The sequence below is a fragment of the Oncorhynchus gorbuscha genome, linkage group LG16 (genome assembly GCF_021184085.1).
Source record: "Oncorhynchus gorbuscha isolate QuinsamMale2020 ecotype Even-year linkage group LG16, OgorEven_v1.0, whole genome shotgun sequence".
NCBI classification, from domain to species: Eukaryota; Metazoa; Chordata; class Actinopteri; order Salmoniformes; family Salmonidae; genus Oncorhynchus; species Oncorhynchus gorbuscha.
Window position 1 is genome coordinate 48857249 of NC_060188.1, and position 19450 is coordinate 48876698.

Sequence of the window (19450 nt, forward strand, 5' to 3'; positions counted from 1 at the left end):
AGATAGCCAGGAGCACACTCCAACACTCAGACATCATTTACAAACAAAGCATTTGTGTTTATTGAGTCCGCCAGATCAGATGCAGTAAGGATGACCAGGGATTTTCTCTTTAAGTGCTTGAATTAGACCATTATGCTGTCCTGCTAAGCATTCAAAATGTAATGAGTACTTTTGGGTGTCAGGGAAATGTATGGAGTAGAAAGTACATTGTTTGCTTTAGGAATGTAGTGGAGTAAAAGTAAAAGTAATCAAAAATATAAATAGTAAAGTACAGATACCCCCCAAAAATACTTAATTAGTACGCTCAAGTATTTTTACTTAAGTACTTTACACCACTGCAAATAAATTGCCACCCTTGCACTTAAATGATTTCCTATTTCCTCAAAAATGTGTTGAAATTTAAATTCAACTTTTGGTCACCACACCTTGTTATGCGATTTTCTGCATTGCAGAACCAATACAATTTTTGTTACCTAAGTATAGCATTTTAATTTAGAAAATAAAGACAAATGGCATAGATAAAATGATTTGCACCCCGGAGCTAGGACTTGGTAGCACAACCTTTGGCCAAGTTTGCTGCTGACAAACACCGACTTTTCAAGGTCCCCAGTACCAGAGGCAGCAAATCAATCTCACAGGATTCTCAAACCTCCCACGTCTTTGATTGTAGGGAGGGTGTTATTATCATTCGGTTTGCTGCTGAAGAGTGGGACAAATTGTCAGTAGTAACATGCAGCAAGCTTATTGATGGCTACAAGAAGCATTTGTTGGCAGTTATATTGGCCAAATGCGGTGCAGCTAAGTACCGGGGTGAAAATCAATTTGTCTATGCCATTTGTCTTTATTTTCTACATGAAAATTGTAAACTTAAGTTAACAAATATATAATTGGTTCTGCAATGTTGAAAAGTGACGCAGCGTTTTAAGGCACTGCATCTCAGTGCTAGAGCCGTCACTACAGACACCCTGGTTTGAATCCAGGCTGTATCACAACCGGCCGTGTTTGGGAGTCCCATAGGGCGGCACATAATTGGCTCAGTGTCGTCTGGGTTTGGCCGGTGTAGGCCATCATCGTAAATAACCATTTGTTCTTAACTGACTTGCCTAGGTAAAAAAAGGTTAAATTCAATAAAACATCATATCAATTTAAACCAAATGATGTAAAAATGTAGAATTATTCAAGAAAAGTGCCCATATTTTTACTATCTGGTTTTAGACATTCAAGCGTAGCCTGGAGTAATTTTTTTATAAAAAATAATCCCCCCCCCAGGCCACTAAGTCGAAGAAACCCATCATGTTGCCAGTGACCTTCATGGATGGCACCACTAAGACCCTGCTGACTGACTCAGCCACCACAGCCAACGAGCTGTGTAATTCCCTGGCCGACAAGATCAGCCTCCAAGACCGCTTCGGTTTCTCCCTCTTCATCGCCCTGTTTGACAAGGTACTGGACTGGACCTCACTCGCTTCATCTGAGCGAGAGACTTGTGTAGATGTGCACACACACACGCATGTATACAAGCATGGACACACTCACTCTTGATTACTCAATAACTCACTCAAGCTTACGGTCTCACAAACTTGTTTGAGAAGCTATCGAGTCCACGTTTATTAACAATGTTGAATGTCCATTCTTTCCCCTCTCCCCCCAGGTATCCTCATTGGGCAGCGGCAGTGACCATGTGATGGATGCCGTGTCGCAGTGCGAGCAGTATGCCAAGGAGCAGGGTGCCCAGGAGAGGAATGCTCCCTGGCGCCTTTTCTTCAGGAAGGAGATCTTCACGCCTTGGCACAATCCTGGCGACGACAGTGTGGCCACCAACCTCATCTACCAGCAGACTGTCCGGGGAGTCAAGTTCGGCGAGTACCGCTGCGAGAGGGTGAGTGTGGAATGAGGGCAGAGGGATGAAGGCATGTATGAGGAGGGAGGTTAGAGGTGAGAGATTTGGGGAATTGCTCTTTGATTGTGTCTTACACTCTTCCTTGCTCTTTTACAGGTTGATGAATGATGTGAGATGGCGTTTTTATGTTGAATTTAGTTCATGCTGATGAGCTGAAATAAAAGATCCCAGAAATGTTCCATATGCACAAAATTTATATTCCCCTTAATTCTGTATACACATTTGTTTTCATCCCTGTTAGTGAGAATTTCTCATTTGCCAAGATAATCCATCCACCTGAGGTGTGGCATATTAAGAAACTGATTAAACAGCAGGATCATTACATAGGCGCACCTTGTGCTGGGGACAATAAAAGGCCATACTAAAATGTGCAGTTTTGTAACACAACACACTACCACAGATGTCTCAAGTTTTGAGTGAGTGTGCAATTGGCATGCTGACTGCAGGAATGTCCAACAGAGCTGTTGCCAGATCATTTTTATTAATTTCTCTGCCATAAACCTCCTCCAACAACCTTTTAGAGAATTTGGCAGTACTCCCAACTGGTCTCACAACCGCAGACCGTGTATAACCACGCCAGCCCAAGACCTCGACATCTGGCTTCTTCACCTGCGGGATTGTCTGAGACCAGCCATCCGGACAGCTGATGAAACTGTGGGCTTGCACAACCAAATGATTTCTGCACAAACTGTCAGAAACCGTCTGACAGTGCTCGTCATCCTCACCAGGGTCTTGACCTGACTGCAGTTCGGCGTCGTAACCGACTTCAGGGGGAAAATGCTCACTTTCGATGACCACTGGCACGCTGGAGAAGTGTGCTCATCACGGATGAATTCCGGTTTCATCTGTATCGGGCAGATGGCAGATAGCATGTATGCCGTCGTGTGGGCAAGTGGTTTGCTGATGTCAACATTGTGAACACAGTGCCCCAAGGTGGCGGTGGTGTTATGGTATGGGCAGGCATAAGCTACAGACAACAAACACAATTGCATTCCATTGATGGCAATTTGAATGCACGATATCCTGAGACCCATTGTCGTGCCATTCATCTTCTGCAATCACCTCATATTTCAGCATGATAATGCACGGCCCCATGTCGCAAAGGTTCTGACTGGTTTTCTGATCCACGCTCCTACTTTTTTATTTTTTAAGGTGTCTGTGACCAACATATCAATTTCTGTATTCCCAGTCATGTGAAATCCACAGATTAGGGCCTAATGAATGTATTTCAATTGACTAATTTCCTTATATGAACTGCATCTTTGAAATTGTGCATGTTATCTTTTTATTTTTGTTCAGTGTATATGTGAATGCACATTCATGCCTGATGTTTTTTTTTGTAAAATATGAAAGTGTTAAAGCTTCCCCTTATCTCTCACTCCATATATCCACTCACTCTCTCTTGCTCAGGACGAGGATCTGGCGGAGCTGGCGTCTCAGCAGTACTACGTAGAATATGGCTCAGAGATCCTCCAAGAGCGCCTCCTCAACCTCATCCCCTCCTACATCCCTGACCGTGAAATCAGCTCATCCAAGACCACTGAAAAGTGGGCCCAGCTAGTTGTCTCCTCCCACAAAAAGGTAGGTGTCTCAGTGCCCTTCACTTTCTGACCCCAAATCTGTTTCTCGTGGTCTTACAACAGGATTTGTCCTTTGAACTATTTGTCACTATAGTCAGGGATGTCGTGGGTGTAAGCAATTTTCCCACTGTTTATGCTTTAGTGAATAGCGTTTAAGCGTCTACTACGCCAAATTATTGTTTTCTGAATTAGCATTTCTTAATCGTCGCCATCATATCAATCAGCGTTCAGTGTTTACCCACCTTTATTTTTACCGCTACAACTTGACTATATTGTCCTACATTCACACACCCAGTTTTCAAACAGTCTCTCTAACCCCTCCTCTGCCCCAGGGAGTTTACACTCAGAAGAGGTTGGACACTCAGAAGGTGAAAGAGGACGTGGTTGACTTTGCTCGTTTCAAGTGGCCTTTACTCTTCTCACGCTTCTACGAGGCCTTCAAGTTTTCAGGTAAGTCTACTGTTGATATTTATGGGGGGTTTGGCCAATTTAATACAAGGGATGTAACACTAATGATATTTCTGAGAAAGACCTGTATCGTATCCATGATATCATGACTAAACGTAGGTTGAAATGACCTCTAAGTAAACTTTGAACCCCTCAGGACCCAGCCTGCCTAAGAATGATGTCATTGTAGCAGTGAACTGGACCGGGGTCTACTTTGTGGATGAGCAGGAGCAGGTCCTTTTGGAACTCTCTTTCCCAGAGATCACTGCTGTGTCCAGTAGCAGGTAATGCTGCTACTATTCCTGTCTCTCAATAGACTGTAGTCATTATTCGTCAATGATAATTAGATATGTTTTCATTCAGTTGGTTGGGGGGAGGGGTAATGAAAATAGTCTGGGTAGCCATTTGATTAGATGTTTAGGAGTCTTATGGCTTGGGGGTAGAAGCAGTTTAGAAGCTTCTTGGACCTAGACTTGGAGCTCCGGTACCACTTGATGTGTGGTAGCAGAGAGAACAGTCTATGACTAGAGTGGCTGGAGTCTTTGACAATTTTTAGGGCTTTCCTCTGACACTATCTGGTATAGAAGTCCTGGATGGCAGGAAGCTTGGCCCCAGTGATGTACTGGGCTGTTCGCACTACCCTCTGAGGTGACCACTGTTGTGTCATTGGCAAATTTAATGATGGTGTTGGAGTCGTGCCTGGACGTGCAGTCATGAGTGAACAGGGAGTACAGGAGGGGGCTGAGCACACAACCCTGAGGGACCCTGTGATGAGGATCAGGGTTGGTGGATGTGTTGTTACCTACCCTGCCCGTCAGGAATTTCAGGATCCAGTTGCAGAGGGAGGTGTTTAGTCCCAGGGTCCTTAGCTTAGTGATGAGCTTTGAGGGCACTATGGTGTTGAACGCTGAGCTGTAGTCAATGAATAGCATTCTCACATAGGTGTTACTTTTGTCCAGGTGGGAAAGTGCAGTGTGGACTGCATCATCTGTGGATCTGTTGGGGCGGTATGCAAATTGGAGTTGGTCTAGGGTTTCTGGGATGATGGTGTTGATGTGAGCCATGACCAGCCATTCAAAGCGCTTCATGGCTACAGGCGTGAGTGCTACGGGGCGGTAGTCATTTAGGCAGGTTACCTTGGTGTTCTTGGGCAGAGGCACTATGGTGGTCTGCTTGAAACATGTTGCTATTACAGACTCAGTCAGGAACAGGTTGAAAATGTCAGTGAAGACACTTGCTAGTAGGTCAGTGCATGCTCGCAGTAATATTTGTAATGATAAGAAATATGTATTTTTTTCAGTTGTAATATAGAAAGCTTGTGATTTTATACAACTAAAATATGGAAAAATAGTATTTTCACATGTTTAGACCCATATAAAATATAAGTACAACAATATTATACTCTGTATCATTGTTTTGATATTGTAAGAATAATTTCCCTTGACAGAGGAGGTAAGCTCCAGGCCCAGAGCTTCTCGCTGGCCATCATCAAAGGAGACGAGTACACGTTCACCTCAAACAATGCAGAGGACATCTGTGAGCTTATTGTGACCTTTTTGGAAGGCCTCAGGAAGAGGTCAAAGTTTGTGGTGGCGCTGCTGGACTGCCCCAACCCCGGTAAGTAACCTACTATCAAAGGAGACGTTATTTGCCTGTACATTATTTACTTATTAGGTTTATTACCCAGGGGTAATGCACATTGATCAACATTGGAAACACTTTTGAAGAACAGGTCATGATTTTCAAAGCAAACAAGGGAAAGTATGGTAAATGACTGGTTTTATTGGTGTTTTCTTGTACAGAGGCATGTTTTTCAGCACCACCACATATGATTTTCCCTCTCAGGGGACAATAAAGTTATTTGAATGGAATTTCCATTGTATTGAATGCTGTGTTCCCTTAGCAGGCGGCGAGGACTCCACCTTCCTCAGTTTTTCCAAGGGCGACCTGATCCTATTGGACGAGCACTGTGGGGAGCAGGTCATGACCTCAGGGTGGGCTCACGGGGTCAACGACAGGACCAAGCAGCAGGGGGACTTTCCGGCCGACTGCGTCTACGTCCTTCCCACCGTCACCCGGCCGCAGTATGACATCGTGGTGAGTGACCTCATGACTAGGGTTGCAAAATTCCCTGTCATTTTCCAAAGTTCCAGGAACTTCTAAAAACTGTACTCATGGGTCATTTTGGAAATCTATGGAAACTTGGGGGATTTATACCGCAATATGACGTTGTGGTGATTATGACCTCAGGAATTGCCAAGCTCCATATGACCTTTACAGCTCCTATTCTGTAGTTTCTCTTTTACTGAAGTTTTTCTTTCTCTCTCTTTTCCTCTTTGCTCCCTTCCCTCTCCATCTCTCTTTCTCTTTCTTCTGCTCCCTCTCCTCTCCATCTCTCTTTCTCTCTCTTTTCCTCTCTGCTCCCTTCCCTCTCCATCTCTCTTTCTCTTTCTTCTGCTCCCTCTCCTCTCCATCTCTCTTTCTCTCTCTTTTCCTCTCTGCTCCCTTCCCTCTCCATCTCTCTTTCTCTTTCTTCTGCTCCCTTCCCTCTCCATCTCTCTTTCTCTTTCTTCTGCTCCCTCTCCTCTCCATCTCTCGTCCCTTTTTTCTCCATCTCATTCTTCCTCTCTCGTTTGCTCCCTTCCCTCTGCATCTCTCTCCGCCCTCTCTCTCTTTGCTAGGCTCTGGTAACTATGACTCCAGACCAGAGAAGAGAGTCCATCAACCTGTCCCAGACGGCCCTGGCTGAGAGTGAGGACAAGGTCAAGCCTTACACCCTAGAGGAGTTCTCCTACGACTACTTCAGGTAGCCACACTCACATGCACACGCACACGCACACTCACGCACACTCACTCACCTCTTACACACTCACTCTTCTCCTCCCCCCCTCTAGACCCCCCCCTAAGAGCACTCTGAGCAGGGTGATGATCACTAAGGGCCGGGGGAAGGAGCGTCTGTGGTGTTGCACCAGGGAGCCCCTCAAACAGCCTCTGCTGAAGAAGGTGCTGGCCCAGGAAGAGCTCTCCCAGGAGGCTCAACTGGCCTTTGTTGATATCCTTGCTGCCTTTCAGCCATTGTGTATCGAATACTTTTTTATACTTCATACCCAAATCATCTTAAAGTAACTTTATTGAGCTACACAATCAATTTTAAATACATGTTTATTTTATTTTTATTTCACCTTTATTTAACCAGGTAGGCCAGTTGAGAATATGTTCTCATTTACAACTGTGACCTGGCCAAGATAAAGCAAAGATGTGCGACAAAAACAACAACACAGAGTTAAACATAAACAAACGTACAGTCAATAACACAGTAGAGATATCTATGTACTGTGTGTGCAAATGTAGAAGATTAGGGAAGTAAGGAAATAAATAGGCTATAGAGGCAAAATAATTACAATTTAGCATTAATACTGGAATGATAGATGTGCAAGTAGAGATACTGGGGTCCAAAAGAGCAAGAGGATAAACAACAATATGGGGATGAGGTAGTTGGGTGTGCTATTTACAGATTGGCTGTGTACAGGTACAGTGATCAATCAGTAAGCTGCTCTGACAGCTGATGCTTAAAGTTGGAGAGGGAGATATAAGACTCCAGCTTCAGTCATTTTTGCTTTTCGTTCCAGTCATTGGCAGCAGAGAACTGGAAGGAAAGGCGGCCAAAGGAGGTGTTGGATTTGGGGATGACCTGTGAAATATACCTGCAGGAGCCCGTGCTACGGGTGGGTGTTGCTATGGTGACCAGTGAGCTGAGATAAGGCAACGCTTTATCGAGCAAAGACTTATAGATGACTTGAAGCCAGTGGGTTTGGCGACGAATATGTAGTGAGGGCCAGTCAACGAGAGCATACAGGTTGCAGTGGTGGGTAGTATATGGGGCTTTGGTGACAAAACGGATGGCATTATGATAGACTACTCGCCGAAGTCAAGGATCGGTAGGATAGTCAGTTTTAGAGGGTAGGATAGTCAGTTTTACGAGGGTATGTTGGCAACATGAGTGAAGGAGGCTTTGTTGCGAAATAGGTAACCAATTCTAGATTTAATTTTGGATTGGAGATGCTTAATGTTAATCTGGAAGGAGAGTTTACAGTCTAACCAGACACCTAGGTATTTGTAGTTGTCCACATATTCTAGGTCAGAACCGTCAAGAGTAGTGATGAAGAGCATGCCTTTAGTTTTACTAGCATTTAAAAGCAGTTAGAGGCCACGGAAGGAGTGTTGTATGGCATTGACGCCCGTTTGGAGGTTTGATAACAGTGTCCAAAGAAGGGCCAGATGTATACAGAATGGTGTCGTCTGCGTAGAGGTGGATCAGAGAATCACCAGCAGCAAGAGCGACATCATTGATATATACAGAGAAAAGAGTCAGCCCAAGAATTGAACCCTGTGGCACACCCATAGAGACTGCCAGAGGTCCGGATAACAGGCCCTCCGATTTGACACACTGAACTCTTTCTGAGAAGTAGTTGGTGAACCAGGCGAAGCAGTCATTTGAGTCTGTCGATGAGATTGCGGTGATTGACACAGTCGAAAGCTTTGGCCAGGTCGATGATGACGGCTCCACAGTACTGTCTTTTATCGATGGTGGTTATGATATCGTTTAGGACTTTGAGCATGGCTGAGGTGCAGCCATGACCAGCTCGGAAACCAGATTGCATAGTGGAGAAGGTACGGTGGGATTCGAAATGGTCGGTGATCTGTTTGTTAACTTGGCTTTTGAATATTTTAGAAAGGCATGGCAGGATGGATATAGGTCTATAGCAGTTTGGGTTTAGAGTGTCTCACCCTTTGAAGAGGGGTTAGATTTCGTTTAACATATTGACGTGCATTGATTTTTGAATGCTAAACCGTTAGCATTTGGAGACAATGGCCAGCTATCTAACCTTGCCCATAGACTGCCTACTGGGTAATGAAACCAATCTGTAATTTGGGTGAACTATCCCTTTAAATGTGATGCAAACCTCAACAGGTCATGGTAGCAGGTAGCCTAGTGGTTAGAGCGTTGGACTAGTAACCGAAAGGTTGCAAGATCGAATCCCGAGCTGATAAGGTAAAAGAAATCTGTCGTTCTGCCCCTGAACAAGGCAGTTAACCCACTGTTCCTAGACCAGTTAACCCACTGTTCCTAGGCCGTCATTGAAAATAAGAATTTGTTCTTAACAGACCTGCCTAGTTAAATAAAAGGTCAAATAATGTACAGTGACTTCGGAAAGTATTCCGACCCCTTAAATTTTCCACATTTCTTTACGTTACATCCTTATTCTAAAATTGATTAAATAAATAAAAATCCTCAGCAATCTATACAAAATACTCCATAATGACAAAGCAAAAACAGGTGTTTTGACATTTTAAAACAGAGATACCTTATTTACATAAGTATTCAGACACTTTGCCACGAGACTCAAAATTGAGCTCAGGTGCATCATGTTTCCATTGATCATCCTTGAGATGTTTCTATACAGAGTCCATCTGTGGTGAATTTAATTGATTGGACATGATTTGGAAAGGCACACACCTGTTTATACAAGGTCCCACAGTTGACAGTGCGTGTCAGAGAAAAACCGAGCCTTGACGTCGATGGAATTGTCTATAGAGCTCTGAGACAGGATTTGTGTCGAGGCACAGCTATGGGGAAAGGTAGCAAATCATTGTTAAATGGAAGAAGTTTGGAACCACCAAGACTAGAGCTGCCCACCCGGCCAAACTAAGCAATCGGGGGAGAAGGGCCTTGGTCAGGGAGGTGACAGAGAACCCGATGGTCACTCTGACAGAGCGAGGCACAGATGAACAGAGCAAAGTACAGAGAGATCCTTGATGAAAACCTGCTCCAGAGCACTCAGGACATCAGACTGGGGCGAAGGTTCACCTTCCAACAGGACAACGACCCAAAGCACACAGCCAAGGAGAAACTTCTCAAATATAGGTGTGCCAAGCTTGTAGCGTCATACCCAAGAAGACTTGATGCTGTAATCACCGCCAAAGGTGCTTCAACAAAGTACTGAGGAAAGGGTCTGAATACTTATGTAAATATGATATTTCAGTTTTTTTATTATGAGCTATTGTGTGTAGATTGATGAGGAAAAAACAATTGAATCCATTTGAAAATAAAGCTGTAACTTAACAAACTGATGAAAAAGTCAAGGTGTCTGAATACTTTCCGAAGGCACTGTACATTATGTAGTAATGCATCATGGTTTTATGTCTGTGTTTTTCGTGTGTGGTCTTGTGGTCAATGTTTTGTCATGGTCCTTGACCGCTCCCCTGCACCCCTGATGAAGTATATGGGTGACTACCCGTCCAAGCGAGCGCGTTCGGTCCACGAGCTGACCGACCAGATCTTTGAAGGAGCGCTGAAGGCAGAGCCACTCAAAGACGAGATCTACTGTCAGATCCTCAAACAGATCACAGAGAACCACATCAAGTATGTCTGACTGTGCAGTCTACACACACATGTACTCTCTCAGGGATGTTGTGGTCATATGGGTATTGACCATGGTGCATATGTGGCTGTGGCGTGTCTGCCTGCCTGCATGTGTTTGTCTGCCTGCCTGCATGTGTTTGTCTGCCTGTCTGTGTGTGTGTGTGTGGGTGTGCAGGTACAGTGAGGAGAAGGGCTGGGAGCTGCTGTGGCTTTGTACAGGTCTGTTCCCCCCCAGTAACATTCTGCTACCCCACGTCCAGAAGTTCCTCCAGGCTAAGAAGCACCACCACCTCGCCCCCGACTGCATGCAGAGACTCCAGAAGGCCTTACGGTATATCTTACCCGCTTGTAAAGTATATTTACTTTAAGTGTTTTGACATATACACACATTACATGTTCAACCATTTTTGCAAAAGTATAATTGTATTTAATTGAGTTTCTCAGCTATGTAAACAGAGGAGAAAAAGACTGGGACAAGGGACAAATCCTAATTTGAGATCCATGCAAGATTTACAAAAACATTTGAGTTATGTGTGTGGATCTCAAGTAAGGATTCGGCTCTTAACTCGAGAGCCACTCAAGATCCATGCCATCTTACTCATATTCCTTCCTTTGTCTTTCTATTGTCTTCCTCTGGGTGAACTAACAGTCCAGCAGTAATTGTAGCATGATGTACTACAGTACCCATACTGCACTGTACCCATAATGCTCTCTCCTTACCAATACAGTAATGGATCCAGGAAGTACCCGCCTCACCTGGTGGAGGTGGAGGCCATCCAGCACAAGACCACGCAGATCTTTCAAAGTGTTCTTCCCCGATAACACAGATGAGGTGAGAGGTCAACCTCATCAATGTTGTTACAAAGTCGCAATGGCACAATGAAGCCCAAAACATGAAGTCAACATTGAGACAATGTTGTGTGTTTGCTGGGTAACAGAGACAAATACAGCACACATGCTGACTTATTCTAACCTGGAACGTATTGTGTGGGCAATTTTATTGCAAATAGTGTAAAGGTAGCTTTTTTGGTCCTTCTATAGCTCAGTTGGTAGAGCATGGCGCTTGTAACGCCAGGGTAGTGGGCGATTCCCGGGACCACCCATACGTAGAATTTTACAGGCTTTCTAAAGGCATATATTTTACAGGAGTGGAGTCGAGCACCAAGGCCAAAGAGTTCTCTCTGAACATCTCAGGCAGACTGCTCCTCAAGTCTTCTGAGGGCTTCAGCCTGTTTGTCAAGATCACTGACAAGGTACACTACTAGTATATGACCGATATTACATCTGAAATCCACAGTGGTGAAACTGCCACGTCCATTTGTGATATTACAACAACAAAGAAACTACTCCAAACAAAGGACAATGGGTTTTTTTCTCCCTCGGACATCATTGCAGGTAAAAACAGCAGAATAGGTACTGTGACTTTTTTTTTACAGTGATGCTGGATGCGCCTCTCCTCCATTTGATAAGCCTCACCAGCAAGACAAACTGGTTGCAATGACGTCATTAGGACGTGTTTTTTTTAAACTTTGTGGTCAGGTTGTATACTGGTTGTAAAATTATGTTTTTTAAACATGACGTATTTAACTGGTTGTAATCTGTTTATATGACCGGATAACAACCAACATATGACATCTTTCCCTGACTTCTTGATGACTTCATGAAAAAAAGACTCATGTCTGGTTTTAATCCGATGTTTCCACAACTAGAAAACAACTTTACAACCAGAAAATTACGTCATTATGACCCATGCAAAAGTTTGCCCTCTGGATCAGTACAAGACTGTGTTCTTATAACATACAAAAATACACCCAAATAATATATATAATTTCATAATATTTATCCAAATTATATAGAGTATATTACAGTATGAGTCACAGATCTTAAACATTCAAAACAGGGCTGTTTTGAAAGATTCTATATCTCTCTTTACCTCCACTAGGAGTTTACACCAATTTTATTTTTGTAAGATTTCACTACTGTCCGAATGTGAGGGTGATTCAAATTCTAGATAAACTGTATCAATATTTATGTTTGACCTTTGACCTTTGCTGGTTGTTTCCAGGTTATCAGTGTGCCTGAGGGGGATTTCTTCTTTGACTTTGTAAGGCATCTGACCGACTGGATCAAAAAAGCTAGACCCGCAAAGGACGGTAAAGACATGTCATGACTGTAGAGGGCCCTAGATTCAGTAGAAAGGTTACCCATAGCAGCATAGCCTAGTGGTTAGAGCATAGCCTAGTGGTTAGAGCGTAGCCTAGTGGTTAGAGCGTAGCCTAGTGGTTAGAGTGTTAGCCTAGTGGTTAGAGCGTAGCCTAGTGGTTAGAGCGTAGCCTAGTGGTTAGAGCGTAGCCTAGTGGTTAGAGCGTAGCCTAGTGGTTAGAGTGTTAGCCTAGTGGTTAGAGCGTAGCCTAGTGGTTAGAGCGTAGCCTAGTGGTTAGAGCGTAGCCTAGTGGTTAGAGCGTAGCCTAGTGGTTAGAGTGTTAGCCTAGTGGTTAGTGTTAGCCTAGTGGTTAGTGTTAGCCTAGTGGTTAGAGCGTAGCCTAGTGGTTAGAGCGTAGCCTAGTGGTTAGTGTTAGCCTAGTGGTTAGAGCGTAGCCTAGTGGTTAGAGCGTAGCCTAGTGGTTAGAGCGTAGCCTAGTGGTTAGAGCGTAGCCTAGTGGTTAGAGCGTAGCCTAGTGGTTAGAGTGTTAGTGTTGGACTAGTAACCGAAAGGCTGCAAGTTCAAATCCCCTAGATGACAAGGTACAAATCTGTTGTTCTGCCCCTGAAAAAGACAGTTAACCCACTGTTCCTTGAAAATAAGAATTTGTTCTTAACTGACTTGCCTAGTTAAGTAAAGGTAAACATTTTTTTATCCATGATTAGATCTGTTCTTTATCACCTTTAAATCTCCAAGACAAACATGTGCTTTATTCAGTAACAACAAGATATTTGGGGTATTTTCTCAGAGAAACAACCACATTTAATCTTAGATCTGTATCACTCTGATCAAAATATGAGTTCTCTAAAGCCTCAAAGAAGTTTCCTTTCAACTTTCCTGTAGGCATCTGACATTTGCTTGGTCCACAAGAAAGAAAGACAGAAAGTCAACCATCCTATTAATCCTAAGGATGCGGCCTTCAGGGTTGGGCCACATAAACATTTCACCTATTTAGGCGAGGTGCTGGCTAGCGGAGTAGAAAACTTGGAAAGAAAGGAGAGCCGCACACTAGGAGCTCAGATGCAAAAATGTCATGTCCAACGTTTCAACAGTCAAGCTGTCTTCATCATACCCTGGTACGTTGGAAATGACATTTTTGCATCTGAGCTCCTAGAGTGTGCTGCTCTCCTTTCTGGGTTTGGGAACTTGCCATTTATGTAGATGTATTTAAATGAGAAGTATGTCCTGAATCTCTCTCGTCCATCTGTAGGTATAGTGCCTTCACTGAGCTATCAGGTGTTCTTCATGAAGAAACTGTGGACCAATACCATGCCAGGGAAAGACTCCATGGCCGACTCCATCTTTCACTACTACCAGGTGTGTGTGTGTGTGTGTGTGTGTGTGTGTGTGTGTGTGTGTGTGTGTGTGTGTGTGTGTGTGTGTGTGTGTGTGTGTGTGTGTGTGTGTGTGTGTGTGTGTGTGTGTGTGTGTGTGTGTGTGTGTGTGTGTGTGTGTGTGGTCATTTAAATGGTTAAAATAAATAAATAATCTTTTATTGTGGCATGAACACAAACTGTCAGGACATTTTAATCTGATTGTCAAACAAATCACTTCAAAAAGTTGTTTATCCACTCCAAAATAATTCCAGCATCCAAACTGCATGTATACTTGTGCCATTTGCTGAATGGAAATATACATCTGATACAAAACACCAGATAGTGTGCCTAATGACATTCAGGGATTGCCAATGATTAGGCCTAGATTGATGGTCTTGCTGACAAATTTACCTTTTTTGAAGCATGGAAAGTCGGAACACTTGAAATGGGACTGAAACTGTGCCAGGAAAAGTGGGATGGTCACCCTTCCACACACGGTCAACTTACTAGACTAGGCTATGTGTATTGCCATGATCTTCAAATAGGCCAGTGATGTATGTATGTGGATGTATGTATGTGGATGTATGTGATGTAGGCCTAGTAGTAAAATAAAAAGGTGGGTAAACTCTGATTGGCGGTCACAGTAAAAAAAAAGTTACGCTCCCATTTCATTTCAATGAATAAAATAAAAAAAGTCTGTGAACAGCGTTTATTTGCATTTACTTTCCACTAGGCCTCTACACCACTGCCAATAGCATACCCTCTCAGCCAAGGTAGTTCTACACAATATGAACACATGCAGAACAGGTAGCCTACATTCAAGATAATACATGACTTGAATCAAAACATGTTTTACTCCCTACAGTGGCTTGCGAAAGTATTCACCCCACTTGGCATTATTTCTATTTTGTTGCCTTACAACCTGGAATTTAAAAAATAACATTTTTTTGGTGGGGGGTTGTATCATTTGTTTTCCACAACATGCCACTTTGAAGATAAATACAACAAAAAAACTGAAAACTTGAGCGTGCATATCTATTCACCCCTCCCTATGTCAATACTTTGTAGAGCCACCTTTTGCAGCAATTACAGCTGCAAGTCTCATGGGGTTTGTCACTGGGATTTTGCCCGTTCTTCAAGGCAAAACCGCTCCAGCTCCTTCGAGTTGGATGGGTTCCGCTGGTGTACAGCATTCTTTAAGTCATACCACAGATTCTCAATTGGAATGAGGTCTGGGCTTTCCAAGACATTTAAATGGCCATTCCAAGACATTTAAATGTTTCCCCTTAAACCGCTCAAGTGTTGCTTCAGCAGTATGCTTAGGGCTGTTGTCCTGCTGGAAGGTGAACCTCCATCCCAGTCTCAAATCTCTGGGAGACTGAAACAGGTTTACCTCAAGAATGTCCCTGTATTTAGCGCCATCCATCATTCCTTCAATTCTGTCCAGTTTCCCAGTCCCTGCCGATGTAATAACATCCCCACAGCATTATGCTGCCGCCACCACCATGCTTCACTGTGGGGATGGTGTTCTTAGGGTGATGAGAGGTTTTGGGTTTGCGCCAGACATAGCGCTTTCCTTGATGGCCAAAATTCTCAATTTTAGTCTCATCTGACCAGAGTACCTTCTTCCATATGTTTGGGGAGACTCCCACGTGCCTTTTGGCGAACACCAAACGTGTTTGCTAATTTTTTTCTTTAAGCAAAGGCTTTTTTTCTGGTCACTCTTCCGTAAAGACCAGCTCTGTGGAGTGTTCGGCTTAAATTGGTCCTATGGACAGATACTCCAATCTCAGCTGTGGAGCCTTGCCGCTCCTTCAGTGTTATCTTTGGTCTTTTTGTTGCCTCTCTGGTTAATGCCCTCTTTGCTTGGTCCGTGAGTTTTGGTGGGTGGCCTTCTCTTGGCAGGTTTGTTGTGGTGCCATATTCTTTCCATTTTATAATAATGTATTTAATGGTGCTCTGTGGTGGGATGTTTAAAGTTTTGGATATTTTTTCTATAACCCAACCCTGGTCTATACTTCTCCACAACTTTGTACCTGACCTGTTTGGAGAGCTCCTTGGTCTTCATGGTGCCCCTTGCTTGGTGATGCCCCTTGCTTAGTGGTGTTGCAGACTCTGGTGCCTTTCAGAACAGGTGTTTGTATATATATATACTGAGATCATGTGACACTTAGATTGCACACAGGTGGACTTTATTTAACTAATTATGTGACTTCTGAAGGCAATTGGTTGCACCATATCTTATTTAGGGGCAAAGGGGTGAATACATATGCTCGCATCACTTTTCCTTTTTACATTTTTTAAAATAAGTTATTTTTTAAATTTCACTTCACGAATTTGGACTATTTTGTGTTTATCCACTACATGAAATCCAAATAAATATAATTTTAAATTACAGGTTGTAATGCAACAAAATAGGAAAAACGCCAAGGGGGATGAATACTTTTGCAAGGCACTGCAGTTCATGACTTGTCCATAATTCATGAATTAATGCTTGAAGTCGTCACAGATCGTGTGACATAAAACACCTTTAAGTATCAAAAGTAAAATTCCTTCAACCAGACCGCAACATTTTTATTTTTTATTTACGGATAGCCACGGGCACAGTCCAACACTCAGACAGAATTTACATAAGAAGCTTTTGTGTTTAGTGAGTCTGCCAGATCAGAGTACAAATACCCCTAAAAAACGACTTAGTACTTTAAAATATGTTTACATAAGTACTTTACACCACAGTGCATGAGAACATTCTTGATTGTCTGCATATTTGTTTAAGTGTATTGACCCTACTCACTGCTCTCTCTTCAGGAGCTTCCCAAATATCTCCGTGGTTACCACAAGTGTTCCCGAGAAGAGGTTTTCCAGCTGGGAGCTCTGATCTACAGGGTGAAGTTCGAGGAAGACAAATCCCAGTTTCCCAACGTTCCCAAGATGCTGAAGGAGCTGATCCCTCAGGACCAGATTAGACACCTCTCGCCTGAGGTCTGGAAACGGGTGAGTTGTAAAATCAGAATTCCGATAGGACTAGTTTATCTGGACCGCGTGACCTGACCGAGAAAAACTATACAAGTGCTGATCTAGGATCAGTTTTGCATTTTAGGTCATAAAGAATAAGAGGGGGACCCTGAATGTAGATCCCATTCTTTGTGAATACCCTTACCGCTTCTGGCAAACAGTTGTGGCAAATATTTGTCCAATTTGCCGCAAATATGCAGCAAGCTCAAATTTCCACATGCAAATTAGTTTTGTGGCAAACTATTACGGCAAATATGCGGTGACTTGTGAACTTCTGGCAAACAATTCTAGGATACATTCTACTGATTATGGAAATTAGATCATGTTTTTGGTTAGTTTATGTATTAAAAACATTGAAATGTCTTATCTACATAAACCAAATCACATCATTTAAAATTAACTTGCTTCTCACAGAGAAAACTAAACTAAACATTTTGAAAATACACTAAACAACATGTATTCAATTTCTTAACAGATCAAAATAAATCCAATACAACATGAAATCATCAGAATGCTAAATAAATATTTTTTAAAATATTTTTATGTAGTTACGACATTTACACAAGAGAAATGTGAACACCACAGGGATGTTGACTCGTCACCGCGATTTTGGTCTTCTAACACGTTTTAAACATTGTGTGCCTGAGCTAGAGTGGTGTTTGTGAGGGTGGAACCTGAAGGGGTTCTAAGCCAGTTCTTCTCACAAAAACGTCTGAATGGTTTGAGCTCATCTATGAAAAGCTGAGACTCTCACAAACATGTAATGCTGTTTTGCTCTGTGATGCTCATAAGCCACACATGAGTAGATAGAAGGTAAGGAGTTCTTCTACATAGAAGATCGCAGGAAATCCCAGGACATAGTGTCTATAATACTCTAATAAGCTCACATTGTTTCTGTCACAAACTACACGGTTGTCACTAACTAATTGGATATTCATTTCCCACTGAGCAAACAATATCTGTACATACTGAATTATTTTTTATCAGATGTTTGCTTGGTGGACCTTATCTTTTTGTGTTCTGTTTTTAGCCCTGGTTGTCCTGAAAAGAAAATGGTAAAACACTTAACTGTGAGGCAAAATATAAGGGCTGGACATGCAGATAAATGAAAGTAGTGAGAGAAAAAAAACAGATTTTTTTTCTGGGGTTTGGCGAACTGTTTGCCACTAGTGGCAATATGTATTATTATTGCGGCAGATTCACCACTAGTGGCAAACATTTGCAAACTTCTGGCACTATTTATAGCTCCCAGACGAGCTTAATACATTCTATGCTCGTTTGGAGGTAGACAATACCGAGCCATCGGGGAAGACTCTCGCTGCTCCGGACCAGGTGCTTTCGCTCTCCGAGGCTGACGTGAGGAACTCTCAAAACAGTGAATAGTCATGAAGCTGGCAGCCCAGATGGCATTCCTGGCCTCGTCCTCAGAGTGTCTGCTGACCAGCTGGCGGGCTTCTTCTTGGACATCTTCAACCTGTCCCTGTCCCAGGCTGTAGTCCCCACCTGCTTCAAGGAGACCACCATCGTCCCAGTGTCCAAGAAAAACAAGGTGACATACCAAAATTAATATCGCCCCGTCATCAAATAGTGCTTCCATAGGCTGGCCATGACCCACATCAAGGACAGCATGCCAGGCACACTGGACACACTCCAATTTGCCTATTTGCCTACTGCTCTAACAGATCCACAGAAGATGCCATTTCCATCCTTATTCACATGACCAATAACCCATCTGGACAAGAGGAACACTTATGTGAAAATGCTGTTCATTGACTACAGTTCAGCATTCAGCACTATTGTTCCCTCCAAGCTCGACACCTTGCTCAGAGCCCTGGTCTGGACACCACTCTCTGCAACTGGATCCTGGACTTCCTGACGGGCAGACCACTGGCTGTGAGGATTGGCAACACCTCCACACTGACTCTTAACACAGGGACCCCCCAGGGGTGTGTCTTCAGCCCTCTGCTGTACTCCCTGTTCCCCCACAACTGCATCAAATTTGCTGACGACACCATGGTTGTAGGCCTGATAATCAACAATGACGAGTCAGCCTATACGGAGGAGGTAGGTGAACTTGCATTGTGGTGCCAGGATTGCAAGACCCTCCAGCGGGTGGTGAAGATGGCCCAGTACATCACTGGGACAATGCTCTCACCCATCCAGAACATCTACTCAAAACTGTGCATGAGGAAAGCCCGCAACATCATCAAGAAGCCTACACACACCGGTATCGGAGCATGAAGTCTGATACCAACAGGCTCCGAGACAGTTTCTATCTACAAGTCATCAGACTGCTGAACATTGAACTGGTCTGACCACCTGCTCTGATTCTCGTTACTTCAGCACACATGCACACACACACACACACACACACACACACACACACACACACACACACACACACACACACACACACACACACACACACACACACACACACACACACACACACACACACACACACACACACACACACACACACACACATTCATGCTACACACACATCACAACTGCTGCTACCAGAATCGTATTATGATTGCTAAATATTGCACAATTTAAACACTT

The 19450-nt window shown here is 43.4% G+C and overlaps 1 pseudogene; it reads left to right on the forward strand.

Annotated features, from left to right (window-relative positions):
* Window positions 1-19450, forward strand: part of LOC124000480 — a 92776-nt pseudogene that overhangs the window by 69887 nt on the left and 3439 nt on the right.